Here is a 21,750-nt window from a genome sequence, read left to right on the forward strand (position 1 = left end):
GTCATTACATGTAATATCGAGAGACATTGCTTAAAATCACTTATTCTTTTAGCAAAAAACAGTGGTCATTCTAAGGCCTACTATTCAAAACTAATAATTCTAAAAACTTCAAGTTTAGGACAATTTCTCAGCTATTTTGAACAAGGGTCTTGTGTGACTGCTGTAATGTTCCACAAACAATATTTATTCTAAAAGTGTAATTTAATTTATATTAAAAGTAAATTCTGAGAAGAAAAGAAATGGAGAATATTGGACAAAAAAGGACGTCTTTACTTTATTGAAATTAAAACACTATTTTTTTCTTCAACAGAACGGGAACTTACTGAAAAACTAAATTTTTTTATTTTGAAAATGTAATTAAATTTATATTAAAAGTAAATTTTAAGAATAAAATCAGTTGAGAATGGATAAAAATGACGTCTTTACTTTATTGAAATTAAAACACTATTTTTTTCTTCAACAGAACTGGAACTTACTAAAAACCTGAATTGCATAGAGAGAGAGAGAGAGAGAGAGAGAGAGAGAGAGAGAGAGAGAGAGAGAGAGAGAGAGAGAGAGAGAGAGAGAGATTTAATACGCAATTTCTATGTGGTAATATCAGAAATTCAACAGATCTCAATCAGATACCATTATGTAAACAGGATTTCAAAATGGCTTTGATAATTAATTTAACTTTAATTCTCACTGGTTTATGGCATCGCATAACAATCAAAACTAATCAAAATAGGAAACAATCAATATTAACGTTATATTACGGACTGATAAAGGTTTTAAACTATAAGTTTATAAATGAAAAACACTGAAGACAAATATTCAAGCAGGAACTAAGTCAATTTCTTATTGAATCTGATCGATGGACTTGACAGGATTCTCTTTAGCAATTATTTGAATAAAGATAGTTATGAGATCAATATAGATGGACTTGACAGGATTCTCTTTAGCAATTAATTGAATAAAGATAGTTATGAGATCAATATAGATGGACTTCACAAGATTCTCTTTAGCAATTAATTGAATAAAGATAGTTATGAGATCAATGCTTCTACTACAGTACAGGGATAGACAATGCAAGTTTGAACTGAGTGAGATTTTAGCCTATTCTGAATGTGCTTCAACAACAATAATAATAATAGGGAAGTGGGGAATATAGGGAAAGGAAGAGTACCCTTAGATACAATCCAGTTCATAGCTCAAAGGCAGGTACTCGGGAAGGGAAAGATTAAGGAAATAGGGAGAAAGAGAAGTACAGGAGAAGAATAAAAGAGAGGGGCAGACCCTCTTGCGATATTGGGGAATTGGTATTATTATTATTAATGTCTTAGATGCAACAACAACAATAATAAGAATAGGGAAGTGGGGAATATGGGGAAAGGAAGAGTACCCCTGGATACAATCCCGTTTAAAGCTCAAAGGCAGGTACTCGGGATGGGAAAGATTAAGGAAATAGGGAGAAAGAGAGGTACAGGAGAAGAATAAAAGAGGGGGGCAGACCCTCTTGCGATATTAGGGAATTGGTATTATTATTTGTTCGCTATTAATGCGGAAACCAACTTCGAAATCACGAACTCCGCAGACATAAGTTAGGCCAACTAAAAGTTATGGAATAGAATTGATATAAGTACCAACTAAAAGTTATGGAATAGAATTGATATAAGTAATATTACAGAAATTAGCTAACCTCAAACTGAAAGATTCATTTAATCGTTAAAATAAACTATAAACAAAGTCTAAATGGGTTGAGTTACGAAAGCAGAAGAATAATTAAAGAAATGGTTTGAAGTTACAGTTCCAAGAATTTTTAAATGATACAAATAATAGGTTTTAGAAGTTAGAGTGTTAAACATAAATCTAATAATCCAGCATTCACACGTACTGATAAATTGTTTAAAATAGTTATATAAATTCACAGATAATATTCCTCATTGATAAGTCTAGAACAGGAATGTCACACTCAAATTCCTTTCGAGGGCCAATTATCAACTTGAATATGGTCTCGAGGACCATCAAAGATTAGGTAATTATTCATTGGCAAGACTGAAAAATAAAGTTTTTTTTTTTGTAGTTCATCCTAGTTTGCCCAAAATACATTTTGGTCCATCTTAACAGTTTACTGGAGTTACATTTCTTCAGTTATAACAATTATACAGTTGAAAAATCTAGTCATCTCAAGGACCACATTTGGCCTGCAGGTCACAAGTTTGACATTTCTGGTCTAGAGAAAACTCTAGACTTTAAATTGATAAAATAAAATATGAGGAAATAATTCTAGAGTCTAGACTTTAAATTGATAGAAAATATGAGGGAATAATTTCAATGATATTTATATATTTTCTCTGATATGAAAGTCCCTAGGACATTTTTAAAAAATACATTTACAGTAGTGATCAAATTCATTTTCATGACTACAAGGTTTTAAATTATTTCATACCTCTCTGCTTTGTTAATTACAAACCTTATTATACAAAACAATTACAATCAATTACTGTAGCTTATATCAATTTTGTTCCTTGTAGGTTTGAACAAACTTAAAACCTAAAACTACTTCCTTGCTCTAAGGCTAATTTAACTTCAAGAAACTTCGTAGGAATATTCAGATGTTCTTAAATGATCAAAAAGCTTAAAATATCATAACTTTAAATTCTTTCAGAGCTTAAAACGCAAAATATTTCAAATGTTCATGCTATAAAAAAACAATTTTGAAAATGTTGACCATATGAAGTGCTAAGATCAGACTGAATAATGATTAAAGAAATTAATCAAATTTTAAGACTAAATTGACTGGTTGAAAGTAAATGTTCATAGAAGAAATTACTGTAGATTCTCATTTGAAAAGATTTCAGATTGAACTATTTGAATAGATTTGGTCAAGAACAAGGAACATTTGGGATATAAGACTTATTAAAATGAAGTTGAACTTTCTAAAGGAATCTTCCTTTACAGAAGCATTAACTAAACAAATCATCTTTGAAGACTGGACAGATTGCCACCTTCAGGGGACCTCCAACACTTCAGTTCAATTTATGGTTAAAATAAATTTTTCATCCTTGGAAGCTCTTGGATTGTTGACAGCAGTTGTAGAGACTCCAATAACATTTATATCTTCCTTCAAGAATTCCTCTCTTCTTGCCTTGGGCTCTTCAATCCTGTGGAAAAAAAGTGAAATATTAGTTCGACATATGGATGAATATTTTACTACACAATAAAATTTTCTGGACACTAATATAGCTAGAGATCTATAGAATAAACTGGCCACTTATCCCAATAAAATAAAATAAATCACTAATACAGCTAGAGATCTAGAGAATAAACTGGCCACTTATTCCAATAAAATAAATCAATAACACAGCTAGAGATCTGTAGAATAAACTGGCCACTTATTCCAATAAAATAAGATAAAATAATAATTTGTAATAAGCACTCAAGAAATACCAAAGTCAGTCTTAAATGCTGTTTCAAATTTTTCATTTAACCACTGAATTAATCCAGTGACTTTTACAACCAAACTCTTTAAATCTACATACTGATCCCTTACACATTTACTGCCCAAATGCACTGAATTGTATGGTTAAACTATGGAATAGAATCCCTTGCCTAACTGTAATATCAATACTTTTGCTAATGTATCCTACATCAACCAATAAACCTGTTCTAATATAAACTAAGGGATAGTTATAATCTAAATCCATTTAACCTATAGCTACTCAATGTTAACATTTATATTTATCCAATGAAAAATCTACCATAGTTAGGAGTGTGGATAAAGTGTCACACTTTGAATAAATGGTTTTAACATAAACCACTGAATAACATATAGCTACTCAATGTTAACATTTATATTTATCCAATGAATAATCGACCATAGTTAGGAATGTAGCTAAATGTCACACTTTAAATAAATGGTTTTAACAAAAACCACTGAACCTTTGCTAATGTATCCTACATCAACCAATAAACCTGTTCTAATATAAACCAAGGGACAGCTATAATCTAAATCCATTTAACATATAGCCACTCAATGTTAACATTTATATTTATCCAATGAATAATCGACCATAGTTAGGAGTGTAGCAAAAGTGTCACACTTTAAATAAATGGTTTTAACATAAACCCATTTAAAATATAGCTACTCAATGTTAACATTCATATTTATCCAATGAATAATCGACCATAGTTAAGAGTGTAGCTAGTGTCACACTTTAAATAAATGGTTTTAATATAAACCACTGAATAACATAGCTACTCAATGTTAACATATATATTTATCCAATGAATAATCGACCATTGTTAAGAGTGTGGCTAAAGTGTCACACTTTAGATAAATGGTTTTAACATAAACCACTGAATAACATATAGCTACTCAATGTTAACATTTATATTTATCCAATGAATAATCGACCATAGTTAGGAGTGTAGCTAAAGTGTCACACTTTGAATAAATGGTTTTAACATATACCACTTAATAACATATAGCTACTCAATGTTAAACATTTATATTTATCCAATGAATAATCTACCATAGTTAGGATTGTAGCTAAAGTGTCACACTTTAAATAAATGGTTTTAATATAAACCACTGAATAACATAGCTACTCAATGTTAACATATATATTTATCCAATGAATAATCGACCATTGTTAAGAGTGTGGCTAAAGTGTCACACTTTAGATAAATGGTTTTAACATAAACCACTGAATAACATATAGCTACTCAATGTTAACATTTATATTTATCGAATGAATAATCGACCATAGTTAGGAGTGTAGCTAAAGTGTCACACTTTGAATAAATGGTTTTAACATAAACCACTTAATAACATATAGCTACTCAATGTTAAACATTTATATTTATCCAATGAATAATCTACCATAGTTAGGATTGTAGCTAAAGTGTCACACCTTAAATAAATGGTTTTAATATAAACCACTGAATATAAATACTGTTTTACTGTATTGGCTAACCCCTGCAGCATCAAAATATTCAACCTATCATGCCATAACGCCTAGACCAGTGGTTCCCAACCTGGGGGAAATTTCCCCCTGGGAGGAAATTTGAAGCTACCAGGGGGAAATAATTACACTACCTACTAACTAGAAAAATATCAGATGCCAAAACGAGCCCTGATATTGATACACTGGTACACAAGAAACAGCCTCAACCTTCTCACTAATTCAATTTTGAAGTAGAAAAATAACCCAAAGTCTTTTTATTTTGCTACTAGCCGCTCTTCATATACTGATAAACAAATAGTTACAGAGTAAAATGGATAGAGAGCGGTTAGTAACAACTAACCGCATAGCTCTATGGCTATGTGGTTAGTTGTTACTAACCGCTCTCTATCCCTCTGTAACTATTTGTTTATCAGTATATTTGTATAATGGAAAAATAAATTAGTAAGTCGTCACAGTGTGTTTCAACTACTCTTTCCCTCATACACATGAAGGGGGAAATCTGGAGGGTTGCACTGGGTGCAGGGGGGAAATGACAGGAAAAAGGTTGGGAACCACTGGCCTAGACTTTGTTAATCTACTAACTACAAACCTTATATATCAACAACAATCCTGTAACAACATGAGATGTCTCTACAGTAAAGTAAACTTCTGGGTAATTTACACACATTCAAATTATCATATGTGTACGTATATTTGATCAGTGTCTAGGACATAGTTCTGCTTTCTAGGGGAATATCGCTCTCTCTTGCCTCTGCCATTCATGAGTGGCCATTGAAACTTTTATGGTCTTTTCATGCCAGTTTATACATACATACATATACCAAGGCACTTTCCCCAATTTTGGGGGGTAGCCGACATCAAAAAATAAACAAAAACAAAAAGGGGACCTCTACTCTCTACGTTCCTCCCAGCCTAACAAGGGACTCAACCGAGTTCAGCTGGTACTGCTAGGGTGTCACAGCCCACCCTACCACATTATCCACCACAGATGAAGCTTCATAATGCTGAATCCCCTACTGCTGCTACCTCCGCGGTCATCTAAGGCATCGGAGGAAGCAGCAGGGCCTACCAGAACTGCGTCACAATCGCTCGCCATTCATTCCTATTTCTAGCACGTACTCTTGCCTCGCTCACATCTATCCTCCTATCACCCAGAGCTTCCTTTACTCCATGCCAGTTTATACCAGCAAATTTTCTTAGCTCGTCATGCCAGCACCTTCTCTTGCTTCTGGGTATTCAGGGCATCATACTCTTATCAGTCAAGTACAAATCTCGAGAATATAAATATAAATGCATTTAAGCAAATAAAAAAAAACTCCAGATAACAGTTTTACAAATTGGAGTGATAAAACTTTTTTTAAAAACCTTATAATTGGGTAATTTACACATTCAAATGCTTATTCATAATCAATGAATGTTCGTGAGAATTCAAACCTGATGTATAAGTGATGGTAGGATAACTCTCTTCAGTCTATGAAATAAGAAATATAAGAGATGTGATCAGTGCTCGGCTAGACTAAATGGCACGCAAGATCTTGAAACGAAGGAATAACTAAGACAAACTTTATACAAATTGATATTAAAGAAGACTTAAAGTCTAGTGAAGGTTACTATTTACGCAGTAATTAAAATAAAGCAGTTTAACTCGGATCAGTATCAAAGGAGATATTAAATTCATTGTGGCACCCTAGCAGTACCATCTGAACTCGGTTGAGTCTCTTGTTAGGCTGGGAGGAACGTAGAGAGTAGAGGTCCCCTTTTTTTGTTTTTGTTTCATTGTTGATGTCAGCTACCCTCCAAAATTGGGGAAAGTGCCTTGGTATATGTATGTATCATCACAATCTACCACTTGTAATATATTAATTGAACGTATTATTGAATAACTACTTATTCTAAGAAAAAGTAATTATTGAAGATGCATATTTCTGGTCACCTTAACCAGGTATATAGATTTACGCTATTATTCTATCTGTTGGACATTATATAGATGCCTCAATCTCCTTCCAAATCCACACCAGAACTACAGTGGTCCAAACCCAATAGTTCACTGGCAAGCCAAATCCTACCTCGCCATGATGATCACACAAACACTTTGGAATCCTGAATTACATATAATTACATATCTGATTTGTTCTCAATTGTCAATTGCAATAGAAATTTACTACTGGCTTTGTTCCCATCTTGCATATTCCTCATGATTAAACTTTACATTACAGTACTCCTTTATCTTTAGAAGTACAATTGTCAATTGCAATAGAAATTTACTACTGGCTTTGTTCCCATCTTGCATATTACTCATGATTAAACTTTACATTACTCCATTATCTTTAGAAGTAAAAAAGTATCCCGTTACTCTTACCTCAAATAAAGTCACGAACTAAATGGTTTGAGTTTGATCTCCAATGATGCAGTTAGAAGCTCGAGTTTGATCTCCAATGATACAGTTAGAAGCTCGAGTTTGATCTCCAATGATGCAGTTAGAAGCTCGTCCTTGACATCCAAATTAGAACAGCGCCTGTAAAATTTAAATTCAATCAGCTACATGCAAAAATTGCAGACACTGAAGATTGATACATCTTCACAATCAATGCAGACAAAAATCGAGCATTATCGTTTGAGCTATCTTGGAAAATCCCTTACATAATTCCTCCTATCCCATGTAGCTTACAATCTCCACATATCAGCTATCGTAGACTAAGTTTAACTTTATAGGTGTAATGTGTATAACATTAATTGTGGAATGATCTTCCTAATCGGGTAGTTGAATCAGTAGAACTTCAAAAGTTCAAAGTTGGAGCAAATGCTTTTTTGTTGACCGGGCGGACATGAGTCTTTTTATAGTTTATATGACATATTTGTTTTTGATGTTGTTAATAGTTTATATATGACATCTGTTTTGACGTTGTTGCCTTTTTTAGAATGATTTACTGTTAATTTGTTCTCTTCATTTATTTCCTTATTTCCTTTCCTCACTGGGCTATTTTTCCCTATTGGGGCCCCTGGGCTTATAGCATCTAGCTTTTCCAACTAGGGTTGTAGCTTGGATAGTAATAATAATAATAATTAGATTTTACCTTACTACGTCTTACTCATATTCATGACGTTAATATCAAAATTTAATATGTTTATCTTACTTCTCTTAATTCTGTTTACGAATTCAATAAATTAAGCAGTGTTCAACTAACAGACCAAATAGATACCCTTATCTAATTCTCACATTTAAAACAAGGGAAGTTTAGCTCTTCTATCACCAGCACATCGTGCCTGGATATCTGTCTGTTCACAATCAGGGTTCACGAGCTGTCCACTCTAAAAGCATTATCATTATTATTATCAATATAAATAGCTAAGCTACAATCCTACTTGGAAAAGCAAGATGCTATAAGCCCAAGGGCTCCAATAAGGAAAAAGAGCCCAGAGAGGACAGGAATAAGGAAATAACCGATATAAATAGTAATGAACCATTAGAATAAAATATATTAAAAACATTAACATTGAAACATACTTCATATATATAAACTATAAAAAAGACTTATGTCAGCCTGTTCAACATAAAAATATTTGCTGCAAGTTTGAACTTTTTAAGTTCTACTGATTCATTCCACTACTTGGTCACAGTTGGAATAAAACTTCTAGAGTACTGTGCAGTATTGAGCCTCATGATGGAGAAGGCCTGACTATTAGAATTAACTGCCTGCCTAGTATTACGAACAGGATGGAACTGTCCAAGAAGATCTGAATGTAAAGGATGGTCAGAATTATGAAAAATCTTATGCAACATGCATAAGGAACTAATTGAACGACGGTGCCAAAGATTAATATCTATTATTATTATTATTATTACTATCCAAGCTACAACCCTAATTGGAAAAGCAAGATGCTATAAGCCCAGGGGCTCCAATAGGGAAAAATAGCCCAGTGAGGAAAGGAAACAAGGAAATAAATAACTGAAGAGAACAAATTAACAATAAATCATTCTAAAAAAAGTAATGTCAAAAGAGATATATCATATATAAACTATTAACAACGTCAACAACAAAAATGTCATATATAAACTATAAAAAGACTCGTGTCCGTCTGGTCAACAAAAAAGCATTTGCTCCAACTTTGAACTTTTGAAGTTCTACTGATTCAACAACCCGATTAGGAAGATCATTCCACAACTTGGTAACAGCTGGAATAAAACTTCTAGAGTACTGCGTAGTATTGAGTCTTATGATGGAGAAGGCCTGGCTATTAGAATTAACTGCCTGCCTAGTATTACGAACAGGATAGAATTGTCCAGGGAGATCTGAATGTAAAGGATGGTCAGAGTTATGAAAAATCTTATGCAACATGCATAATGAACTAATTGATCGATGGTGCCAGAGATTAATATCTAGACCAGGACTAATAACTTTAATAGACCATAAGTTTCTGTTCAACAAATTAAAAAGGTGAGAAGAAATGTGATGGACAGTGTTTTCCATATCATGACTGAAGATGGCTAAGGAATTTGAAAAAAAATAATGAAAAAAAAAGAAAAGAAAGAATCAAGCAAAAAGACAGTGAAACCAATGGGCAGGAAAGGTTCAATAACAAAGAAAGAAGAATCAAGTACAAACAGATACAGATGATGAAGAGAGAACACTAGCAAAAACAACAAGAAAGAAAGGTTCTGTATCACAGCAAAAGAGGAAAAGAGTTGAAAAAAATACAAGTGATGAAGATACTATACTTGAAGACGAAGAACTGCATGGAGATAGTAAGGCAGTAGCAGGGCCTTCCTATGCTAGTAGAACAAGTGAATCATCAAATGACGAAGTCTTGAGTTGCCATGATAGTTCAGATGAGAGCTTTGATTATGAAAGAGACAACTCTGATTTTAACATTCCCCTTGAGGTACCCAAAGAAAATTCTTGGGTTGGAGTAAAAGTTGAAAAAGAAACATCGTCTAGCAAAGGTAGAAAAGACATCCTCCTTTGAGGTCTACATTGCCAGAGTCATAAAGGTAGATGAAGGTGGCTAAGAAGTGTCATTTCTGAAAGAAAAGAGAGCTGGCTTTTACATAATGCCAGAAATGGAAGAAATGTCCTATCCACATCACCGAGACGAGTTAGATGTTCTTGGAAACCCAGAACAAGTACATAGAAATCGTTTATATGGGTTTTTATATCCATCTATTATAAAAACAATACTTATCTCCCACTTTGCAAAGTTAATATGAATCAATGCTAAAAGATTTTCAGGTTCATTTTCAAACTATCCAAAGAATTTCAGTTATAATGTGTATTTTTTGTAAGTGCTAGTATAAAGGGATTTTGACGAAGGAAAAATCTATTTCTGGGCTCAACCTGTGTCGCCTAGTGAAATGCTCCTTAAAGCACCATTTCAAAGGTATAAATACTGCTAAATATACCAGAGAAAAAAGTTGCATGGAATGCTAGGAATATATCCAGCTCGCTCACCCCTAAAGGGTGTCGGTATTAAAACTGGGGCGAGTGATACCACTACCAGAGGTCCCTTTCCAATCAGACTTCTCCCTCCTCAAAATCCTCCGCTACTACGAGGTGTCGTTCACTACAGCCACTGCCCCCCCCCCCCCCCCACCACCACCACCAATCCTTCTCCCATCATTCCTTGTTAGCACCCGTGAACGTTCGGACGTGTTTTTCGTAGCTCTGTGTTATTTTATGTTTGAGAAAATGTCAGGCATTTTGAAGATCCATGCTCCTAAATTGAGTATTATATTTGTCTGCTTGGGATTTCTAGGTAGCGACACACGTTCATTCAATAACCTTGTTGGGTTTTATCTCAGCCACTTTGTTGGCGCTCCCTGACGGGTGTGTATGCGGTCTTTTGGTGTCGCTTCCTCGGGATCTCTTGTATTTAGTTAATATACCACATTGATTCCTATGGGAAGTGGCAAAGAATTCTCGGGTCAAACAATACTATTATTTTTTTTACTCTATAGATAACTATGCGGATATTTCTTTTATTCTAGTAAAGTAGCAGTTTGCTCATTTTTCTTTCAAAACCACTTTTGTTTATGCGAAAAGTTAATCTCATATAGTTGCTAGGTGTATAATTAAAATAGAGGTGATACTTCAAAGAATATGATATAATACAGTACCATGTTTTGTTGAAAAAAAAAATACAATAATTTTTTTTCCTATTTTTTTTCTCTGACTGTACTCTCTACATTTTTCATATGTATAAGCCTTCCCCTACACATACATTATCAAGTATATCTATTTTGTATTATGTATTCATGTTATTCAAGCAATACATTTCATTTACAAGATGGAAACATGTTAATCACATATTTTGCTTTTTCATGACTTTTTCCAATAAATTTCACATGGAAGCCGTTATAAAGCAAACGAAACTCTTTGAATCATAGGCGAGCAAATAAAGCATTGAATAAAGTCTAGCATATCCTCCGGTGCCTTAGATGACCGCGGAGGTAGCAGCAGTAGGGGAGTCAGCATTATGAAGCTTCATCTGTGGTGGAAATGTGGGAGGTTGGGCTGTGGCATCCTAGCAGTACCAGCTGAACTCGGTTGAGTCCCTGATTAGGCTGAAGGAACATAGAGAGTAGAGGTCCCCTTTTTGTTTTGTTTCATTGTTGATGTCGGCTACCCCCCAAAATTGGGGGAAGTGCCTTGGTATATGGATGGATGGATATCCAAAGGAGGCTTGTGTAGCAAGAACCCCCTAAGAGATAAGAGTGAAAGAGTACCTATTGGACAGGGGAGCGTACACATTGGGCATGCCTTGATAATAGGTGCGCACCAAATTTCATGACCATTTCTTCAGCATGGGTTTGCAATATCTATAATTTTTTTTCCATAACATGAAACTAAAACCCTTTCTTCATAGACTGTATAAAAATCATATTCATTATGCTATTTGTAAGACAGACATAGTCTGCAGAGTAAAAAAAGTCCATGATATTTTGAGTACATATTGGTACATGTACCCTAACTGTATAACTGAATTAATAATTCTAAAATATCCACTATTATAATCACCAAATTCATCAGTACTTACAATACTTATCTTCTCTTATCTCTGTTTACACATTTCCTCATATCCATCCTACGAACTGGAAGACTAGCAGCTTCACGGCAGCAACCCTGTGAAAGTAGAAAATTCCAATTTAGTGATTAGGTTACACTAATGGGTGTGAACAGGGGCCATTCTGTACAGATTTGTGACTATGTATGTAATTAGGCCGCCATACAGTGAATATAATGTTGGCACAATAAGATATAATGATGACTAATGAGTATTATGAAAAAACTAAAAGCAAACTACTGTAGTGCTATGGGTTGTGACAGCATGTGTATTCACAGAATGATTCAAAATACCAGATTTGCAATGCCAAGATGGTTCTTAAATGAGGCATGTATTCAAGAGTAAAAAATCTCTCCTATAAACTATAAAATATTGCCATTGTTTTACATGTTTCACAAAAACAAAAGTAGAAACTGATATTTTCAAATGTCAGTAAGGTTAGTGGTGCACTTTTCACACTCCCCAAGAGAGATTAGTTCACCAAATGTTCAGCTTGGCTCCACAAGGCACCAAAAGAGTTGGAAGACCCAGGCTACATGGCTGAGGACTATGAAGCGCAAAGTAGGAGATGATGAATGGAGTAGTATTGAATTAAAAGCTCAAGATAGAGACGATTGGCGAGATCTAACCGAGGCCCTATGCGTCAATGGGCGTAGGAGGAGATGATGATGATGGGTGAGGCCAGTGCAGTTGGATTGGGATTTACTTCAAATACAGACCCAAAAATACAGTATTACACTAGGGAGAGACACTCCAGTCTAGTTAACATTTCTTTCCCAATCACACATTTAAAATTTCCCAAAATTTAAAACAACGCATAAAAAGATGTCATCATACAGCAGCAACAAATGCTTTGCCACTTGAAGACTCAAAACAGAGGAAACACAAGATGGAGGACATGTTATTAGTAATGAATATCAAGGAAACACAGCGGCAGAATTTACTATCTTTATGAAAAAGAAATAAAATGCAATAGGACAATTATACGAGACCCCATCTGGTGCCGTCATGCAACCTACAGGAAACGCCTGCATGCTGTACAACGTCTCTCAAGACAATTACTTCTTGATGCAAAAAGAAGGGATTTAAAACTACTAAAAAAGCAACACCAAGGCCAGGCAACTGAACCCAAGGATACCAAATTATACCAAAGGAAATTCCAAAATATTAAAACAAATAAGCTGTTTACCTGAAAGAGTTCTGGACATATAAACACTATCATAAACTACAAATAGGGAGGCCACTAGGCATTGACAAGTTAAGATACATTGAACAGGAAGATGAAAGAAAAGAGCCAAGCAAGGAAGTTAAGTAGATGCCTTAACCCTTTTACCCCCAAAAGGATGTACTGGTACGTTTCACAAAAGCCATCCCTTTACCCCCATGGACGTAATGGTACGTCCTTGCAAAAAAATGCTATAAAAATTTTTTTTTTCATATTTTTGATAATTTCTTGAAAAAAATTCAGGCATTTTCCAAGAGAATGAGACCAACCTGACCTCTCTATGACAAAAATTAAGGCTGTTAGAGCAATTTCAAAAAAATATACTACAAAATGTGCTGGGAAAAAAATAAACCCCTGGGGGTTAAGGGTTGGAAATTTCCAAAGAGCCTGGGGGTTAAAGGGTTAAGTACTGTATCACCCATTTAAATCAATTCCATATAAAAAGTTTTACACAACCTTATGTGGGTTTCTATAGTTCAACAATGAAGTACTGTATTTCACATGGAAGCTTATTATCATTATTACTAGCCAAGCTACAACCATAGTTTGAAAAGCAGAATGCTACAAGCATAAGAGCTCTAACTAGGAAAGTAGCCCAGTGAGGAAAGGAAGTAAGGGAATGGGAACAGCATATTAACTGAAAAACCGGGTAAAAGTAATGACTAAAAAAAAATTGGTAGGTAAACTGGTTTTCATAAAATGAAGGTAGGTTGTATGAAAAGTCACAGCGCTAGTCTCATCTCTTAGAATAAGTTAACGACATCTAATAAGGTATTATGGCTATACCTTCAAAACAACCATCTAAGGAGGTTGAATTTTCCTCCTACAACAGCATTATGAATCTTCATCTGTGGTGGATAATGTGGGAGGTTGGGCTGTGGCACCCTAGCAGTACCAGCTGAAATCGGTTGACTCCCTGGTTAGGCTGGAGGAACGTAGAGAGTAGAGGTCCCCTTTTTTGTTTTGTTTCATTTGTTGATGTCGGCTACCCCCCAAAATTGGGGGAAGTGCCTTTGGTATATGTATGTATGTATGTACAACAGAAAACAAACTAAAATGGAGATTTTCTCGAATGATTTAATGAGCTCGAAGACAAAGATCAACAAATCATCCTGGCATATTAGTAACGGCAAAGTCCCCACCAAAACTGACGCTTATGCTTTGATGCAGCAGAAGCAATACTTTAAAGAGATAAAAACAACAAATGCATCCATTTCTCGTCCACTACCGGACATAGGCCTCAAGACATCAACTCACGTCTGGCATTCGCCCAGTTTTCATCACAACGCTGGCCAGTGCAGATTGGTACTGGGAGATTTTCGTCTGAACGCTCACAGCAAACCAACCTACTATGGCAGGCCCTGACTAATACAGCCTTGCTGATCGTGGCAACACGCAAACCCTTTCACCACGTTAAGGTATCTCCACTTGCAAAGGGATAAAAGCAAAATATATTATTATTAATTGCTAAGCTACAACCCTAGTTGGAAAAGCAAGATACTATAAACCCAGGGGCCCCAACAAGGAAAATAGCCCAGTAAGGAAAGGAAACTATGAAAAATTAAATATTTTAAAAACAGTAACATTGATATAAATATTTCCTATATAAACTAAAAATACTTTAACAAAACAGGACGAAGAGAGATAAGACAGAATAGTGTGCCCGAGTGTTCCCCCAAGCAAGAGAACTCTAACCCAAGACAGTGGAAGACCATGGTACAGAAGCTATGGCACTACCCAAAACTAGAGAACAATGGTTTGAATTTTGAGTGTCCTCCTAGAAGAGCTGCTTACCAAAGCTAAAAGAGTCTCTTCTACCCTTACCAAGAGGAAAGTAACCACTGGACAATTGCAGTGCAGTAGCTAACCCTTTGGGTGAAGAAGAATTGTTTGGTAATCTCAAGTGTTGTCAGGTGTATGAGGATAAGAGGAGAATCTGAAAAGAATAGGCCAGACTATTCGGTGTATGTGTAGGCAAAGGGAAAGAACCGTAACCAGAGAGAAGGATCCAATGTAGTAATGTCTGGCCAGTCAAAGGACCCCATAACTCTCTAGTGGTAGTTTCTCAACAGGTGGCTGGTGGTGCCATAACAGCTAGTTTATCTATTAGTTTGGATATACGACAGAACAATACCATACTATAGCACTAGAGTATTATTACTAGCTAAGCTACAAGCCTGGTTGAAAAAGCAGGATGCGATAAGTCCAAGGGCTCCAACAAGGAAAAATAGCCCAATAAAAGAAAGGCAATATGGAAATAAACTACAAGAGAAGTAATGAACAATGAATATAAAATAAATCATCAGCCTCTTGAAGTAGGGAATCGATATAGCACGAACCGGAAAAGGATTCAACCAATCCTAAAAGAAAAGGGACGGCTTGGCCAGGGCTCCAGCTCCCCGTTGAGATAATACCGCTGGTGTTATTGGGTCTTTTGAATGGCCAGACAGTACTACATTCGATCCCTTTCTCTGATTACGGCTCATTTTTCCCTTGCTTATGATAAATTTACTATTTTTACCTTAGTAGAGAGGCAAGAGAGCGAGCTAAAAATAGGAATGAATGGAGAGCGATTGTGACGCAGTTCCAGTAGGCCCTGCTGCTGCCTCCAATGCCTTAGATGACCGTGGAGGTAGCAGCAGTAGGGGATTCAGCATTATGAAGCTTCATCTGTGGTGGATAATGTGGGAGGTTGGGCTGTGTCACCCTAGCAGTACCAGCTGAACTCGGTTGAGTCCCTTGTTAGGCTGGAGGAACGTAGAGAGTAGAGGTCCCCTTTTTTGTTTTGTTTCATTTGTTGATGTTGGCTACCCCCCAAAATTGGGGGAAGTGCCTTGGTATATGTACGTATGTATCTGATGTCAGCTTGTCAAGACAAAAGCAATTCCATCACTAGATACATATGAACCAATACAGACAAGAGAGCGTGCCCACCACCAATATAGATCAAACATAATGAATCCAATCAGATGACCACTTCTCCGACAATAACCTTCACTAACAACAACACGCGACCTGACGTCACTGTGACATCATGTAAACTACTTGTTTCTTCACTAATCCCAATATCGCCTATTTACTTATGCCTTACGTAGTTCACTCATGTTATAAGATATTTCAGGAATTGTATGCAAAGATATCCAATTATCCCTTTTACCCCCAGGCTCTTTGGAAATTTCCAACCCTTAACCCCCAAGGGGTTATTTTTTCCCCAGCACATTTTGCAGTATATTTTTTTTTAAATTGCTCTAACAGCCTTAATTTTTTACATAGAGAGGTCAGGTTGGTCTCATTCTCTTGAAAAATGCATGAACTTTCTCAAAAAATTATCAAAAATATGAAAAAAAAAATTTTATAGCATTTTTTTGCAAGGACGTACCGGTACGTCCATGGGGGTAAAGGGATGAGTTTTGTGAAATGTACCAGTACGTTATAAGATATTTCAGGAATTGTATGCAAAGATATCCAATTAAGCTGTCCAACCACGAACCTATACTGTTAGTTCCTTCTGACTTAGTATTCTGTTACCAGTCTATTGTCTAGCTTCTGGTTCCTTCACAGAGTTGACATATTTCCATTAATTGATTTTTGTCCTCCTTTTATGTACTTGAAACTTTTACTTTCTTGTTCACCCACTTGAAATTTCTCTCTTAGCCTTCCAATTGTCTTTTCCATGAACCATTTATTCCCCCCACAGCAAAAGTCCTCCACATGAGAGCATAACATAACTACCAATTTCATTACATGCATTACCTTGCAATACGATGTCTCACAGGATGTAGATACAGGAGAGGGAGTTCCCAGCCACCTCGTCCCGTCCCTCTTAGTCGCCTCTTACGACACGCAGGGATAACGTTGGCGCTATTCTAAATTTTATATGCCCCCGCTGCCTCCGATGCCTTAGATGACCGCGGAGGTAGCAGCAGTAGGGGACTTCATCTGTGGTGGATAATGTGGGAGGGTGGGCTGTGGCACCCTAGCAGTACCATCTGAACTCGGTTGAGTCCCTTGTTAGGCTGGAGGAACGTAGAGAGTAGAGGTCCCCTTTTTGTTTTTGTTTCATTTGTTGATGTCGGCTACCCCCCAAAATTGCGGGAAGTGCCTTGGTATATGTATGTATGTATGAACCATTTATTCCCCCCATAGCAAAAGTCATCCACATAAAAAGTCATCCACATAAGAGCATAATATACCAACCAATTTCATCACACGCATTACCTTGCAATACTATGCTTTCGTAGCATCCTTCAACCCACAAACTGTCTTCTTCCATTTCCATAAACCAATCCAATCTCCTTCAACTGGTGGTTTCAAATATACTTTCCTCTGTATTTGATCACCCTGCGAATATCACAAATTTTCAAGTAATTTGTATTTTTCCTAACATACTTACTTAGAACTACCTTCTTAGAAGTTACTGGTAACTCTACCTAACCAACCAGCTTTTTGTATAGTTTACCCTCTTTCCATTTTCTAAGGGGTCAACCTCAGGCGGTGTGATATGTGCCGAGGCGACCCGGGGTCGGGAAGCGTGCTAGCTCAGGTCGTCGACTCGTCAGTAAGTTTCTGGTCGCGGCGTGATCAACATCTCGCCGCGCTCTCTCTTACCTTGTGCGACCCTTTGTGTTCCCCAATCTTTTGTGCTTACCGCGTGTTACCCACGTGTTTCCCTTTGCATCCTTGTCTCTCTTGGTGTAGTAGCGAACAAATGCTGATTTCACATCTAACGTATAACAATTCATTTTATCTTTTTTTGTAGGAGCATCTTTTTCCCAGTTCGGCATTTTTTCTTCCAAGCGTCTAGCAACCAACCTGGCCTTACATATCTTCTCCCCCCTTTTAAACTTCTCAGTGAATATCCACCTTCTGGATATAGCTTTTTGCACAGTATCATCCACCTCATATACATTGTTTTCTCTGCAACTCTGTAATTCCTTTTCCTTAGCCTCTAACACCTGCTTATTCTCAAAACCTAACAGAACCTCTTCTTCCAACCCAATTTTTTCAATATTCCTGTAATCTGTCAGGATTATCACTCTTTGCTCAATACTACGCAGTACTCTAGAAGTTTTATTCCAGCTGTGACCAAGTTGTGGAATGATCTTCCGAATCGGGTGGTTGAATCAGTAGAACTTCAAAAGTTCAAAGTTGAAGCAAATGCTTTTTTTGTTGACCAGGCGGACATGAGTCTTTTTATAGTTTACTTATGACATATTTGTTTTTGTTGTTGTTAATAGTTTATATATGACATGTCTGTTTTGACGTTGTTACTTATTTTAGAATGATTTATTGTTAATTTGTTCTCTTCATTTATTTATTTCCTTATTTCCTTTCCTCACTGGGCTATTTTTCCCTGTTGGAGCCCTTGGGCTTATAGCATCTTGCTTTTCCAACTAGGGTTGTAGCTTGGATAGTAATAATAATAATAATAATAATAGAAGAATCCTGTACGTTGTATGCACCTCTCGAGTATTTACTAGATCTTTTACCAGCCAAACTTAAAACTGACCTTTCTTCTATCTGATGAGTGCCCTTATTTACTGCTCTAACCCTGTTCCATTTTCTCAACTTAGGTCATTCTTCTGTCAAGTATTCCTCCACTTTTTCATCATCTCTCTCTCTATTCTCTACCCTCTTATTCCCGATAATCACTTCTGTCTCATGTATGTTACACCATTCATACGGTTGTCCCTATTTCCATTAACCTCTGACAATCTTTCTTTTTTCTGTTACTTTACCCGAGCTCTTGTAATGTGTATCCTAAACATCTCTCTCAATGAACTACCATGTTTTACTATGACTCTAACCTGACACTCCTACTACCTCAGCAGGCCCTCTCCATTTTCTTTCATCCCCTCTATTATAAAACTCTTCATCTCCAACAACTACCTCCACAAGTTTATGTTCTCTTACGTTTCTATTTAAAGCAATTCTTAGTTTGCTGCAAGACTCATTTTTTATGAAAGCCTGTCTAGCCTTGTGTACTGCATTTAATGTACCCCTTACAACCGCTTCTCCCGCACTTATCTCTAAGCTAGCGGGATTTGAAGTCTCTTCCCCGACTAAGTTTGGTAGAGCAGGATTTCTACCACAAAAACTAGCTGATTAGGCAAAAGTCCTACATTATTTACTAAACAGTTTCTTGCGCATACCACCCATCTCAAAGCTACTGGCCAACTCACATCAATTTTATATTCCACATTTCAGTCATTCTTCTCATTTTACCATTCTGGAACTCTTCACCATTATCAGAAAGTATTTTACATGGTGCTACAAAAATGTGACCCACCCATCAATAAAGGTTCTTATGATACTTTCTGGCCTTTTGTCATTAATCCAGTATTATTATTATTACTTGCTAAGCTACAACCTTAGTTGGAAAAGCAAAATGCTATAATCCCAGGGGCTCCAACAGGGAAAATAGCCCAGTAAGGAAACGGGGAAAAATAAAATATTTTAAAAGATTAACAACAATATTGTGACTCACATTCTAACCTCATTTAGAGTATAGGAAGATGGTACGACGAAGTCAGGATTGAGGAATGCCAGAAAACTGACTGGGGGATGAAGCCATCGTGTTGGTCTTGATTACGGCACGAACATCCGGCCATGATTGCTGATACTGTAGTCGGTGCCTCCCTAAAGAATGAAAAGTATATAAGTAAAACTTTAATGCATAAATCAAAACTAATGGATGAAGTACAATTTACAATACTGTATATTGTATTGTAATTAACATACTAGCTGTTTATACATGAAAAATATCTATTACTGAATGATAATGAGATCACAAAGAACAAAATACTGTTATGAGTAACCATATCGAAGTGCACAAATTATAGCCATGATGTCTCTACCAGATATTTATGTCAAAATATAGCAAAAGAAAAAGTCTGTGGATGTCACAGGTGGTTTTAACCCTTTTACCCCCAAAGGATGTACTGGTAAGTTTCACAAAACTCATCCCTTTACCTCCACGGACGTACCAGTACGTCCTTGCAAAAAAATGCTATAAAAAATTTTTTTTTCATATTTTTGATAATTTTTCGAGAAAATTTAGGCATTTTCCAAGAGAATGAGACCAACCTGACCTCTCTATGACAAAAATTAAGGCTGTTAGAGCAATTTAAAAAAAATATACTGCAAAATGTGCTGGGAACAAAATAACCCCTTGGGGGTTAAAGGTTGGAAATTTCCAAAGAGCCTGGGGGTAAAAGGGTTAAAACACAATAATTGTCACAAGGCTTTAACGTTTTATGTGTTATGGTTATTTTTACTCTTGATACATACAAAAACACAAAATTCTAAATTATTCAGATAACTTCAGTGTACCATATGTCCTCTGACTCCAAGGTTGAAAATATTATGCATTCTGCACATTTAATATCACAAATTCTAAAATTAATTTGTATTTGTCCTAGCTATACAAAACCAAGTCCTTTAGTACTGGGTATGATTTCGGCGAAAGCTGGAAACGCCCGTTGCAGAAATTAACAAGGTGCTGGCAGTAGCGCTAATGGTAGTTGCCTGTAGGAGGCAGGGGGAGCATTATATCCTGCCTTATCCTCCCCTGTTTTTGGGAGGTCTTCGGCAAAATACTACGCAGTACTCTATAGAAGTTTTATTCCAGCTGTTACCAAGTTGTGGAATGATCCTTCCTAATCGGGTGGTTGAATCAGTAGAACTTCAAAAGTTCAAAGTTGGAGCAAATGCTTTTTTGTTGACCAGGTTCTCTATGACATATTTGTTTTTGATGTTGTTAATAGTTTATATATGACATGTCTGTTTTGACGTTGTTACTTATTTTAGAATGATTTATTGTTAATTTGTTCTCTTCATTTATTTATTTCCTTATTTCCTTTCCTCACTGGGCTATTTTTCCCTGTTGGAGCCCCTGGGCTTATAGCATCTAGCTTTTCCAACTAGTGTTGTAGCTTGGGTAGTAATAATAATAATAAAAAGGTCTGGACCACCTCTACCGGTCCTTTGTAGGTTCAAGGGCCATTACAGTGTTGTCTCACTCTCTCCTGCAACTGCATCGGTTCTGCAGACGTAGCCGTAGGATGGGGCTGCTACAAGGTAGCGGGTCTCCTGTAGGAGGAGAGACCCAACTCGCCCTATCCTACTCCTCCACTTCAGTGGAGAACTTCTCCAGAATACTAACCCTTTTACCCCCAAAGGACGTACTGGTACGTTTCACAAAAGCCATCCCTTTACCCTCATGGACGTACCGGTACGTCCTTGCAAAAAAATGCTATAAAAATTTTTTTTTTCATATTTTTGATAATTTTTTGAGGCTGTTAGAACAATTTAAAAAAAATATACTGCAAAATGTGCTGGGAAAAAAATAACCCCCTGGGGGTTAAGGGTTGGAAATTTCCAAATAGCCTGGGGGTAAAAGGGCTAACTTGTCACGCGACTTTGACAATACCTGCGTACCTGCATTTTAGTATCCAGTCTCTCCACAGGTAGGCACACTGGTGCACTAAAAACTCCACTGCTTTCAGCCCCTAAAGA

The 21,750-nt window shown here is 36.3% G+C and overlaps 1 long non-coding RNA gene across 2 annotated transcripts in view; it reads right to left on the bottom strand.

Moving 5' to 3' along the window:
• Positions 1-504: 504 nt before the first annotated feature.
• The window catches only part of LOC137636158 (uncharacterized), a 40,106-nt gene continuing 18,860 nt past the window's right edge, over positions 505-21,750 (bottom strand). For both annotated transcript variants that reach the window (XR_011042973.1, XR_011042972.1), the window contains exons 2-5: positions 19,721-19,872; positions 11,982-12,067; positions 7,309-7,464; positions 505-3,143 (exon numbers count right to left, since the gene is read on the bottom strand). This is a non-coding gene — a long non-coding RNA (uncharacterized lncRNA). The remainder of the gene's footprint in view (positions 3,144-7,308; positions 7,465-11,981; positions 12,068-19,720; positions 19,873-21,750) is intronic.

This window comes from Palaemon carinicauda, unplaced genomic scaffold, assembly GCF_036898095.1.
Source record: "Palaemon carinicauda isolate YSFRI2023 unplaced genomic scaffold, ASM3689809v2 scaffold242, whole genome shotgun sequence".
Lineage (NCBI taxonomy): Eukaryota > Metazoa > Arthropoda > Malacostraca > Decapoda > Palaemonidae > Palaemon > Palaemon carinicauda.